This window comes from Aquarana catesbeiana, linkage group LG06, assembly GCF_042186555.1.
Source record: "Aquarana catesbeiana isolate 2022-GZ linkage group LG06, ASM4218655v1, whole genome shotgun sequence".
Taxonomy (NCBI): domain Eukaryota; kingdom Metazoa; phylum Chordata; class Amphibia; order Anura; family Ranidae; genus Aquarana; species Aquarana catesbeiana.
Window position 1 is genome coordinate 301,845,029 of NC_133329.1, and position 14,192 is coordinate 301,859,220.

The 14,192-nt window shown below is 44.4% G+C and overlaps 1 non-coding gene across 1 annotated transcript; it reads left to right on the forward strand.

Moving 5' to 3' along the window:
• Positions 1-2,879: 2,879 nt before the first annotated feature.
• LOC141101909 (U6 spliceosomal RNA) lies at positions 2,880-2,986 on the forward strand. The gene has a single exon (XR_012235045.1). It is a non-coding gene; the product is annotated as a U6 spliceosomal RNA (small nuclear RNA).
• Positions 2,987-14,192: the final 11,206 nt, after the last annotated feature.

The following is a 14,192-nucleotide window of genomic DNA, read 5'->3' on the forward strand; positions in this document are numbered from 1 at the left end:
CCAGTGCCTAAGGCCCAATTTTTCTGCCCCTGTCTAACAGGGGCGTGTAATTACAATTTTTGATGCAATACTTTGCAGCAGGGCTCGTTCCTGCGTTCCAACTAGAGTGTCTGTGAGGGGTTGCAGTGTTGTGGCACCAGCATCAGTGCCTAAGGCCCAATTTTTCTGCCCCTGTTTAACAGGGGCGTGTCATTACAATTTTTGATGCAATACTTTGCAGCAGAGCTCGTTCCTGCGTTCCAACTAGAGTGTCTGTGAGGGGTTGCAGTGTTGTGGCACCACCACCACCAAAGGCCCAATTTTTCTGCCCCTGTTCAACAGGGGCATGTAATTACAATTCTTGATCTAATATTTCACAGCAGGGCCCATTTCTGCACCCACCAAGAGCGAGTGAGGACTTACAGTGTTGTGGCACCAGCACCACCACTACCACCACCAAAGGCCCAGTTTTTCTGCCCCTGTTCAACAGGGGCATGTAATTACAATTCTTGATCTAATATTTCACAGCAGGGCCTTGTGAGGGCTTACGTTGTTGTGGCCACAACAACACCTAAGGCCCAAATTTCTGCTGAGTATATAGGGCAGGCCCCTACTTTGCAAACGGAAGGAGACAACAGGAAGTGAGATGAAATCTACCCCTAGGAAGGGAAATTCTCTCCTGTAAGAGTTAATATGGGAAAAACATTTCTCCTTTCCACTGATGCTTTCCAATCCTTGTTCCACAAAAAACCCCAAATTCTCAAAAAACATTTGTCATTGGGACAAAAAGTGAGGTGAAATCTTCTAAAGAGGAGGAAAGACAGCAAAACAAATGTCACAGGGGTGATAACCCTTCCCTATGTTTTCCAAAAAGCTTAAAAAAGATATTTTGGCTGGAGCTAAACACATTAAAAATGTACCCGTTCAAAATGACAAACAGATTCTACTTAACAACAAACCTACAGTCCCTGTCTTGTTTGCACCGCCTGTATACTGCTGTTCAGAGTATATAGGGCCTGGTGGCCCCACACCTTTCCTTATTTTAATTTGGGTGCGGGGTTCCCCTTAATATCCATACAAGACCCAAAGGGCCTGGTAATGGACTGGGGGGTACCCATGCCGTTTGTCTCACTGATTTTCATCCATATTGCCAGGACCCGACATTACATTGGGGGGGAGATGGCAAAGGTATTGAATTTATTCTTCTCCTCAGTCTTCACGAGTGAATCGGGGGGCTTCAGTAACCAAAACTGCAGTGTTTATCCTCATGACACAACACAGGAAGCACCTCCATGGTTAACAGAGGACGGAATTAAAATTAGGCTTGAGAAACTTAACATTAATAAATCACCGGGACCAGATGGCTTGCATCCGAGGGTACTTAGGGAACTGCCAGATTGCCAGACCGTTGTTCCTAATTTTTACAGACAGTCTATTGACTGGAATGGTACCAGCTGATTGGAGAAAAGCCAATGTAGCACCAATATTTAAAAAGGGCCCAAAAAACATCCTTGGAGGGGATGATAAGGGACTATATACAAGATTTTAGTAATAAGAATGATATCATTAGCAGTAATCAGCATGGATTCATGAAGAATCGTTCTTGCCAAACCAATCTATTAACCTTCTATGAGGAGGTGAGTTGCCATCTAGATAAAGGAAGGCCCGTAGACGTGGTGTATCTGGATTTTGCAAAAGCATTTGACACAGTTCCCCATAAACGTTTACTGTACAAAATAGGGTCCGTTGGCATGGACCATAGGGTGAGTACCTGGATTGAAAACTGGCTACAAGGGCAAGTTCAGAGGGTGGTGATAAATAGGGAGTACTCAGAATGGTCAGGGGTGGGTAGTGGGGTTCCCCAGGGTTCTGTGCTGGGACCAATCCTATTTAATTTGTTCATAAACGATCTGGAGGATGGGATAAACGGTTCAATCTCTGTATTTGCAGACGATACTAAGCTAAGCAGGGCAATAACTTCTCCGCAGGATGTGGAAACCTTGCAAAAAGACCTGAACAAATTAATGGAGTGGGCGACTACATGGCAAATGAGGTTCAATGTAGAAAAATGTAAAATAATGCATTTGGGTGGCAAAAATATGAATGCAATCTATACACTGGGGGGAGAACCTCTGGGGGAATCTAGGATGGAAAAGGACCTGGGGGTCCTAGTAGATGATAGACTCAGCAATGGCATGCAATGCCAAGCTGCTGCTAATAAGGCAAACAGAATATTGGCATGCATTAAAAGGGGGATCAACTCCAGAGATAAAAAGATAATTCTCCCGCTCTACAAGACTCTGGTCCGGCCGCACCTGGAGTATGCTGTCCAGTTCTGGGCACCAGTCCTCAGGAAGGATGTACTGGAAATGGAGCGAGTACAAAGAAGGGCAACAAAGCTAATAAAGGGTCTGGAGGATCTTAGTTATGAGGAAAGGTTGCGAGCGTTGAACTTATTCTCTCTGGAGAAGAGACGCTTGAGAGGGGATATGATTTCAATTTACAAATACTGTACTGGTGACCCCACAATAGGGATAAAACTTTTTCGCAGAAGAGAGTTTAATAAGACTCGGGGCCACTCATTACAATTAGAAGAAAAGAGGTTTAACCTTAAACTACGTAGAGGGTTCTTTACTGTAAGAGCGGTAAGGATGTGGAATTCCCTTCCACAGGCAGTGGTCTCAGCGGGGAGCATTGATAGCTTCAAGAAACTATTAGATAATCACCTGAATGACCGCAACATACAGGGATATGTAAGGTAATACTGACACATAATCACACACATAGGTTGGACTTGATGGACGTGTGTCTTTTTTCAACCTCACCTACTATGTAACTATGTAACATTAAACCCGCAAGCAGTTTTAAATGAGATTTTTTCCTTTAAAAATGACATTTGGGTCCTCGCTTCGGCAGGACATATACTAAAATTGGAACGATACAGAGAAGATTAGCATGGCCCCTGCGCAAGGATGACACGCAAATTCGTGAAGCGTTCCATATTTTCTTGCACCCACTATAGAGTAGTGAAGCTTTTAACTCTTGTTGTGTACTGTTGCCATGTAGTTACATATTGCGGTTAGATTGGCGATTCAGTTGTACTTTTTCGGCAAGCTCTTGTATACGGCCGGTCTTAAGAAAAGGTCCGCTGACAATGAGGAGGGGGAGGATGCCCAAGTGCGTCCCCCCCCCACGCAGCTCCTTGATTCAGGAAAACAAAAAAAAAAAAAAAAAAAATGACATTTGGTGCAGGGACTGTTCTAAACACGGGAAACACGCGCCACTTTACAGGCATACTATAGACACCCCCCAGGTACGATATTTAAAGGAATATTTCACTTTTTTTTTTTTTACTTTAAGCATCATTAAAATCACTGCTCCCGAAAAAACGGACGTTTTTAAAAGTTTTTTTTGCATTGAAACATGTCCCCTGGGGTAGGACCCGGGTCCCCAAACCCTTTTTAGGACAATACCATGCAAATTAGCCTTTAAAATGAGCACTTTTGATTTCGAACGTTCGAGTCCCATAGACGTCAATGGGGTTCTAACGTTTGTGCGAACTTTCGGTCCGTTCCCAGGTTCTGGTGCGAACCGAACCGGGGAATTCGGTTCATCCCTAGTGTTCAGCTAAAACTACAAGTTAGTGTAGTGCGACCTCTGCACAGTGTTCAGCTAAAGCTACAAGTTAGTGCAACGCGTCCTCCTCACAGTGTTCAGCTAAAGCTGCAAGTTATTTTTTTGCGAGCTCTGCACAGTGTTCACCTAAAGCTTCCTGTAGAAGGTTGGTGGTGTTTTCCTGATCCTATCACTACCGCAGGCAGCTAAATAAGCTACAAGTTAGTTTTTTGCGAGCGCTGCACAGTGTTCACTTAAAACTACAAGTTAGTGTAGTGCGAGCTCTGCGCAGTGTTCAGCTAAAGCTACCTGTAGAAGGTTGGTGGTGTTTTCCTGATCCTATCACTACTGCAGGCAGCTAAATAAGCTACAAGTTAGTTTTTTGCGAGCTCTGCACAGTGTTCACCTAAAGCTACCTGTAGAAGGTTGGTGGTGTTTTCCTGATCCTATCACTACCGCAGGCAGCTAAATAAGCTACAAGTTAGTTTTTTGCGAGCTCTGCACAGTGTTCAGCTAAAGCTACAAGTTAGTGTAGTGTGACCTCTGCACAGTGTTCAGCTAAAGCTACAAGTTAGTGTAGTGCGCCTCCTCACAGTGTTCAGCTAAAACTACAAGTTAGTGTAGTGCGACCTCTGCACAGTGTTCAGCTAAAGCTACAAGTTAGTGTAGTGCGTCCTCCTCACAGTGTTCAGCTAAAGCTACAAGTTAGTGTAGTGCATCCTCCTCACAGTGTTCAGCTAAAACTACAAGTTAGTGTAGTGCGACCTCTGCACAGTGTTCAGCTAAAGCTACAAGTTAGTGTAGTGCGTCCCCTGAACAGTGTTCAGCTAAAACTACAAGTTAGTGTAGTGCGTCCTCTGAACAGTGTTCAGCTAAAACTACAAGTTAGTTTTTGTGAGCTCTGTACAGTGTTCAGCTAAAGCTACCTGTAGAAGGTTGGTGGTGTTTTCCTGATCCTATCACTACTGCAGGCAGCTAAATAAGCTACAAGTTAGTTTTTTGCGAGCTCTGCACAGTGTTCACCTAAAGCTTCCTGTAGAAGGTTGGTGGTGTTTTCCTGATCCTATCACTACCGCAGGCAGCTAAATAAGCTACAAGTTAGTTTTTTGCGAGCACTGCACAGTGTTCACTTAAAACTACAAGTTAGTGTAGTGCGAGCTCTGCGCAGTGTTCAGCTAAAGCTACCTGTAGAAGGTTGGTGGTGTTTTCCTGATCCTATCACTACTGCAGGCAGCTAAATAAGCTACAAGTTAGTTTTTTGCGAGCTCTGCACAGTGTTCACCTAAAGCTACCTGTAGAAGGTTGGTGGTGTTTTCCTGATCCTATCACTACCGCAGGCAGCTAAATAAGCTACAAGTTAGTTTTTTGCGAGCTCTGCACAGTGTTCAGCTAAAGCTACAAGTTAGTGTAGTGTGACCTCTGCACAGTGTTCAGCTAAAGCTACAAGTTAGTGTAGTGCGCCTCCTCACAGTGTTCAGCTAAAACTACAAGTTAGTGTAGTGCGACCTCTGCACAGTGTTCAGCTAAAGCTACAAGTTAGTGTAGTGCGTCCTCCTCACAGTGTTCAGCTAAAGCTACAAGTTAGTGTAGTGCATCCTCCTCACAGTGTTCAGCTAAAACTACAAGTTAGTGTAGTGCGACCTCTGCACAGTGTTCAGCTAAAGCTACAAGTTAGTGTAGTGCGTCCCCTGAACAGTGTTCAGCTAAAGCTACAAGTTAGTGTAGTGCGTCCTCTGAACAGTGTTCAGCTAAAACTACAAGTTAGTTTTTGTGAGCTCTGTACAGTGTTCAGCTAAAGCTACCTGTAGAAGGTTGGTGGTGTTTTCCTGATCCTATCACTACTGCAGGCAGCTAAATAAGCTACAAGTTAGTTTTTTGCGAGCTCTGCACAGTGTTCACCTAAAGCTACCTGTAGAAGGTTGGTGGTGTTTTCCTGATCCTATCACTACCGCAGGCAGCTAAATAAGCTACAAGTTAGTGTAGTGCGTCCTCCTCACAGTGTTCAGCTAAAACTACAAGTTAGTGTAGTGCGACCTCTGCAGTGTTCAGCTAAAGCTTATAACTATACCTTCAGTCCTCTCTGAGACCTGCACTGAGAGGAATGAAGGTGTAGAATTAGGTGTGTCACAGCCAAGTACTTGTGAGCAATCTGCTTTCGGTACACCGACGTCAGATTGTACCAGGCAAATTTCCCTGCCCCAGCTGCTTCACCGCCGAAAGAAGTTCGCTCCCAGCCATCCACATGCCCAGCAGTTTAATGCTAGCTTGGCAAAATTGCTAGCACTTCAGCTGCTGCCTTTTCAGTTGGTAGACTCTGCCCCCTTCCGTGAGTTTGTGGAATGTGCAGTTCCTCAGTGGCAGGTACCCAAACGCCACTTTTTCTCACAGAAGGCTACCGGCATGTGGAAGGCAATGTCTATGCCTCGCTGGACAGGGCGGTCAGCGGTAAGGTGCATTTTACCGCTGACTCATGGTCCAGCAGGCATGGACAGGGACGTTACCTAAGTTTCACCGTGCATTGGGTGACTCTGCTGGCAGCTGGGAAGGATGCAGGACAAGGTGCAGTAGTGTTGGAGGTTGTTCCGCCACCACGCCTCCAAAATGCCACTACTAATGATTGTGACACACCTCTCTCCTCCACCCCCTCCTCTTCTTCTTCCTCCATGGCCTCTTCCTGTGCTTTGTCCTCGGAACCAGCGGTGCTCCGTAGCCATTCAAGGGGCTACGCAAGTATGCAGGCCAAAAGATGCCATGCGGTGCTTGAGCTTGTGTGCTTGGGGGACAGGAGCCACACTGGGGCAGAGGTTCTGTCAGCTCTGCAGGGGAAGGTTCAGAGGTGGTTGACGCCACGCCAACTAAAGGCAGGAATGGTGGTTTGCGACAATGGCACCAACCTCCTCTCTGCCCTCCGACAGGGACAAATGACCCATGTGCTCTGTTTGGCTCACGTCCTTAACTTGGTGGTGCAGCGGTTCTTGGGCAGGTACCCGGGCTTATAGGATGTCCTGAGGCAGGCCAGGAAAGTCTGTGTGCATTTCTGTCAGTCATGTAATGCCAGTGCTTGGCTGGCAGACCTCCAAAAGGAGTTTAACCTGCCCAAGAACCGCCTAATCTGTGACATGCCCACCAGCGTTCAGACAATTTTTTAGTCCGCAGCCCTAAGGTATGATCGGTTCCAGCAACCATCGCCAGCATCTGTTTTACATGGTGCAGGAATACCTAGGGGCAAGATCTGACTTGGACACCTTTCCCACCGAAAATCCTCTGGGTTACTGGGTCTTGAGGATGGATCACTGGCCAGAGCTTGCACAGTATGCAATTGAGCTATTGGCCTGTCCTGCATCCAGTGTTCTTTCGGAACGCACACTCAGTGCTGCTGGAGGCTTGAGATGAAATCTACCCCTAGGAAGGGAAATTCTCTCCTGTAATAGTTAATATGGGAAAAAAACATTTCTCCTTTCCACTGATGCTTTATCACCAATCCTTATTTCACAAAAAAACCCAAATTTTCAAAAAACATTTGTCATTGGGACAAAAAGTGAGGTGAAATCTTCTGAAGAGGAGCACAGGCAGCAAAACAAATGTCACAGGGGTGATAACCCTTCCCTATGTTTTCCAAAAAGCTTAAAATAGATTTTTTGGCTGGAGCTAAACACATTCAAAATGTACCAGTTCAAAATTACAAACAGATTCTACTTAACAACAAACCTACAGTTCATCTAGCCTGGTATCTCCGAAATAAGGTGTCGCTTGGAATTTGGAAGGAAGCAACTAGCTGTCCTTGGGCCTTATGTGAGTACAAACACTTTTGAAAAATAACTAGGAATCTTTGTGCTTTTGCCACCCCTCTGGTGCTGGAGAGTCAGCTGTGGGTCTAGTTAAAGGGGAAACTGGATGGTGTCCTGAAGAGCTTTGTCCATCCATTCTTCTATTTAAAGGGACTCTGCTCTGGTGGCTCTAAGAAAAGGAGTTTACAGTTAACGACTACTACTACTACCTTAAAGCTGAAGTCTACTGTTTGTTACAAGCACAGACTTTAACATAGCTTGTCCTGAAAGAATACCTAAGTCCTCAAGCTTTGCATAGTTCTTGTTTTTGGAGTATCCCACCTAAATCCCTCAACCTCACCCAAGTTCTCCAAAAATAAAAACAACAAAAACAACTCCCCTAGAATGGTTATTGAAGAAACATATGAATGAGCCTGTGTGCCTGGCTGCGAGGTGAAGCTAAGGGAAAGACCTGGACAGTATCCCTGCTGCTCCTACGGGAGTAGCACTACATAATTATGCTCCGAAAATTAGTGTGTTGTATATTGACACCAGCATTACTCCTGTTTTTTCTTGCTAGAGGCCGCCATTTTGCTGAATCCCAGAGCCCCTGAGCAGACGTAAATCATAAAGCAGGACTAAACTCATCAATTTAATGATTTCAAAAAACGGTTACATTACAGTATGCAATTGAGCTATTGGCCTGTCCTGCATCCAGTGTTCTTTCAGAACGCACACTCAGTGCTGCTGGAGGCTTGAGATGAAATCTACCCCTAGGAAGGGAAATTCTCTCCTGTAATAGTTAATATGGGAAAAAAACATTTCTCCTTTCCACTGATGCTTTATCACCAATCCTTATTTCACAAAAAAAACCAAATTTTCAAAAAACATTTGTCATTGGGACAAAAAGTGAGGTGAAATCTTCTGAAGAGGAGCACAGGCAGCAAAACAAATGTCACAGGGGTGATAACCCTTCCCTATGTTTTCCAAAAAGCTTAAAATAGATTTTTTGGCTGGAGCTAAACACGTTCAAAATGTACCAGTTCAAAATTACAAACAGATTCTACTTAACAACAAACCTACAGTTCATCTAGCCTGGTATCTCCGAAATAAGGTGTCGCTTGGAATTTGGAAGGAAGCAACTAGCTGTCCTTGGGCCTTATGTGAGTACAAACACTTTTGAAAAATAACTAGGAATCTTTGTGCTTTTGCCACCCCTCTGGTGCTGGAGAGTCAGCTGTGGGTCTAGTTAAAGGGGAAACTGGATGGTGTCCTGAAGAGCTTTGTCCATCCATTCTTCTATTTAAAGGGACTCTGCTCTGGTGGCTCTAAGAAAAGGAGTTTACAGTTAACGACTACTACTACTACCTTAAAGCTGAAGTCTACTGTTTGTTACAAGCACAGACTTTAACATAGCTTGTCCTGAAAGAATACCTAAGTCCTCAAGCTTTGCATAGTTCTTGTTTTTGGAGTATCCCACCTAATTCCCTCAACCTCACCCAAGTTCTCCAAAAATAAAAACAACAAAAACAACTCCCCTAGAATGGTTATTGAAGAAACATATGAATGAGCCTGTGTGCCTGGCTGCGAGGTGAAGCTAAGGGAAAGACCTGGACAGTATCCCTGCTGCTCCTACGGGAGTAGCACTACATAATTATGCTCCGAAAATTAGTGTGTTGTATATTGACACCAGCATTACTCCTGTTTTTTCTTGCTAGAGGCTGCCATTTTGCTGAATCCCAGAGCCCCTGAGCAGACGTAAATCATAAAGCAGGACTAAACTCATCAATTTAATGATTTCAAAAAACGGTTACATTCCTGGAATGCTTGGATTGTTAGCTGTCACATTTGCTTGTTTCCTCAACCAAACTGTCAAGCCATCGAATGGCTAGTGTTATAACTGATCACATGTGCAGCACCATGGCAGTCACAGATCAAACAGAAGCAGCTTCCTTGGTTGTAAAGGATAGGAGGGTTTAATTCATTAAGGCTGTCAGCAGATCAGGTGCAGTCTAGTTTTTCCATGGCAGGCGGCACTCCTCCATAGCAGCCCAGGGACGTCAGGAGAAACAGGGTCCCTCTATGGTTTCCTGGGGCAATGGGGAAGCTATCCTATAGAATGCTGCTGCCCCACGTGACTCAAGTGGCCATCTTGGGTACGGCATAGCCTGAAGTGATCTAGCAGGGATTCATATTCTGACTCATGTTCCTCTTTAAATTTCTTTTATGTGGCAGCTCTAGTAGCTCTAGTTCAGTGTGATGCAACAATAGTGGGGAAGGAGTTTAACCCTCACTATATGGGTTCACTGTGAATAAGTCTAGCCATACAAGCATACATTTCATTTGTTCAGCCTGCTGACCAAATGAGGGAAATTTAAGAGATTACTCCATCCATGCAAAACAGGGTGGAATCTTCCCTGATGGCTATTGTAATAAAGCAGCCACGCCACCCACGACTGCTTGAATACTTGAATATTCCCAGCATTCGATAGAGTGCAATCACAGTTTGGCAAACAATTTTCCACTCAGCTCCATCGATTTTTTTTTTCAAAGATTGTCAAGCCAAATGGTTCTGACAGGACTATCTGTGGCTCAAATGTTGGCCCATTCTTGGTAAATTTGCTTAAATTCTAGCCAGTCTCTATGGCCAGTCTTCCAGGCACACCATTTATTAGAAGTTTATGACTACTTATTTTTAGAGTAGAGGTGAACTTTAAAGAGGTCCTCCAAGAGCTATACAACAAATAACATAGAAAACCTCTTTAAAGGAATATAAAAGACGTCAGGTCAAAGAAGAAAAAAGCTTATGCGTTACACAAAAATTTGAAGTAGATATGGACTTATTCAAAAAGGGCAGTATAAAAAGCAGTGATAATTAGTAAAGTCAAGTGAAACAGTAATAACCAACCAGAAATCAACCAGAAATCATCTTTGCTCAGATACTGCTCAGCACCAGAGTTGTGCACTCTACTTTACTATAAAAGCCCAGTAGTTGTTTAAGGTCTTTTCTCCTTTTGCCCTTATTTATTTGCTATTATGCATGAATGTGGTGTACCATATCAGGGTCATCATCAGCTCATAATATGATTTATAACTTTTTGTATTAAATGGAGTGTTTTTTATTTCCTTTCCCTGCACTAAATTATACTTTAATATTTCACTTAATCAGGTTAGCATTAACACAATTGTTCCCAGCATAGTATCATTGTGAGTACATCATGTTCATTAACTGCTGGCCAAAAAAAAAAAAATCTCATAAAATGCTACTTTGGGTGATTTGTATACCTCAGCTTCACAACAGCCTGTGATCCTGTTTGAATAGGAGGTACCATAAAAATGCAAATTGCAATTAATATGCAACTGTTGAAAGCCAGAGAAAATAAAGGTAAACTTTGCAAGCGGTCTTGAAAACTGTAACACGTCTAATTAAGTGAGTCTTATTTATCTGTCATTGTTGCTCATGAAAAGAAAGCGTGGTGATTAATTTGGAGATCTGCCTTTGTCTAATTCAAATCTTTTTGATTACTAATGCTGCTTATAATAACAGCTTAACTGCCATTAAAAAAGAACACTTAAGGAATACAAAGTAAACCGTATACTTGTGTTGTTTTTCCGGTTATAGCGCATTCTGATTTTTTTCCAAATATTGCCTTCCACTGATGAGCAATTTAAACTTGGCAACTTGTTGTTTTTAGAGGACAGAATTCTTGATTACCGTATTTATCGGCGTATAACACGCACTTTTTTCCCCTTAAAATCGGGGGAAAATCGCGGGTGCGTGTTATACGCCGATCCCCTGCGATCCTGACCTGTCAGAACTAAAAAAATCACTGACCGCGATTTTAAAATGGCGCCGCCGGCGCCGAAATACACAGTGCCGGTCCTCGGCTCTTCTCGGCGGCTTTCGGTTTCACTCGAGCGCCGCCCGAACCTAGCCGAGTATACTCGGCTAGTTTCGGATAGCTCCGCTCACCGTCCGAGTGGAACCGAAAGTAAACGAGAGCCGCCGAGAAGAGCCGAGGACCGGCTCTGTGTATTTCGGCGCCGGCGGCGCCATTTTCAAATCGCGGTCAGTGATTTTGAAGCTCACAGGCTTCAGCAAGACTGCACTGGGGCAAGGCTGGACTGGGGCAAGGCTGGACTGGACACTGGGGAAGGCTGCACTGACATGGCTGCACTGACATGGCTGCACTGACATGGCTGCACTAGCAAGGCTGCACTAGCAAGGCTGCACTGACATGGCTGCACTGACATGGCTGCACTAGCAAGGCTGCACTGACATGGCTGCACTGGCAAGGCTGCACTGGCAAGGCTGCACTGACATGGCTGCACTGGCAAGGCTGCACTGACATGGCTGCACTGGGCAAGGCTGGACTGGGGCAAGGCTGCACTGAGAAGGCTGCAATGATGGGCATTTAAATGTAAGTTTTTTTCCCTTCAACTTCCCTCCTAAAAGTTTTTTTTCCTTAAAATTCCCTCCTAAATTGAGGTGCGTGTTATACGCCGGTGCGTGTTATACGCCGATAAATACGGTACTTAAAAAGAAGCTGCAATGGTATTGCAGTGAAACAGTACTAAATGCCAGCTTGTTGGGGGCTAGTAAGGGTAGACAGTGGGGTATAGTCTCTCCTGGTCCACTCTTTTTTCCGTAATTAAAGAAATTCTTTCACATCATTAAACTGTTGAGCAAAGCACATACCTGTAAAGAATAGACTGAATACTTACTACTCCTGCTGTCCACGCTCCTAAACTCTGCTCCATTGCTGAGAAATATTTTCTTAAATCCGCATTGAAACAGACATTCGAGGGAGTGTTGATCCCTCAGCTCCACTGGTTCTTCCTGTTGACCTCTAAATCACTACAGAATCCTGTTATGGATGGAGATCAGAAGGTGGAGCCAGTGAGAACTTCAGGTGGGCCACAGAAATTGACATTGCCAAATGTGTGGATTTCCCAGTGTACTTTGGGAAAAAGAATTCTCAGAAATTGAGCAGTGGTGTGGGTGGCAGGACAGGTTAGCATCCAGTCTCTTCTTTACAGGTATGTGCTTTGCTCATACAATTTAATAATGTGTTAGGGCCTCTTTAAAATAAGGGAGTATATTTATAACAACATTGCAGTAAAAATGTCTCAATTATTCATTTGCACTATTGTAACAACAGGGCTGTCTTTAATATTGATTGGACCCTGGGCAAACATTTTCTTGGGCCCCGCTACCCCCCCCCATGCAATTTCGCTCTCCACCTGCTCTGGGACATACAATAAATAGTAGCTAGACTCAAAATCAGTTTACTGAATCAGATCAGACAGTGATTGCGGTTGGTTGCCAGAGGTTATAGCATATCATTACTGCTTACTGACTGGTTGCTAGAGGTTACAGCACCCATTACAGCTCACTGATTAGTTGCTAGAGGTTACAGCACATGATTTCTGCTTGTTTGGTTGCTAGGGATGACTGTACATCAATACTGCTCACTGATTGGTTGCTAGAGGTTACTGCACATCATCCCCTTACTGCCTTCACACCATGGACTGGGGAGGTGAGCAGACCCATCAATAGACAGAAAACTCCTAGGGATCCTAGAACTCCTGGGATCAGTGGCAATGCTGGGTGGAGGGTATGATCAATGACAAAGCTGATTTTTTTTACTGACTACGAGTATAAAGAGGGGTTTTAACACTGGCCACCAATAAAATAGGGGTTTACACTGAGCACTAATGTAATAGAAGCATTTACAGTAATCACCAATGTAAGGAGGGATTTACACTGACCACCAATGTAGGGGGACCTTCACACTGGCCTCTAGTGTGAATGAAAGGATTCTACACCAAGCCCCAATGTAATGAGAAGATTTACAGTGACCATCAGTGTAACTGAGACATTTAGCCTGTGTTCACATTTGTGTGTGTCAGGAACGCATGCAAAATCGCTTTTCTGACACCACAGAAACGTGCTGCCCTTTAGCAAATACACAGCAGTGCCATCAATTGTTAATGGCACCCTCACACATCTGCTGACATGTGTTGTGGCACCATGTGATTTTGAAAAAGGGTTAGGGACTTTATACCACATTTCTAGTGCATAGAGCAGCCCATTGAAATGAATGAGCTGCCCTACATGTGACCTACATCTTTATCTGCCCTGTCAGTACACCTTTGCATCCTAAAACCCCTGCTAACCTCTGCACCCCAAACCTTCCCCATCTTCTACAGTCCCCCCCCCCTTTACCTCTACCTGCCTCCTCTGCTCATCTTTGCACCCACCTTCCTTACCTCTATACAGCCCCTCCTTACTCACCCGTGTTCCCTAAACTGTAATTCCTTCTCTGCCTGCCTCTGCACACCCCACACTTCCCTCACCCCACCAATTTGCTTACCTTTGCAGAACAGGCTGATGTTAGACTTAATGACCACAGTTGCAGGCAGGACTTTCAAGCATACCCCTTTGTCTCCCCAGTGGGCAGCATTTAGTATAGGTGATGTAGATATGACCTCAGGGGGGCATGATATACATATGAATGCCACCTTTATTTACATATCAATACCGCCGGCCACGGCTATTTACATAGAATGTATGTAATGTAATTGAATGCCGCCGCTATTTACATATCAATGCAGGTTATTTACATGTAAACACAGGGTCTGCAGGTGAGTCATCTGTACACAAAAATAGGGCAGAGCTGGGCAGCATTAGTAGCAGCACTTCACACTGAGATAGCGGGACACAGCACAGGACTAAAACTTCAAGTGACAAGGGAATTTAAACTGGGATAGTTGGCAAGTATGAGGCAGCTGGTTTGGGCCCCACAACAACGACAGGGCCCAGGGCAG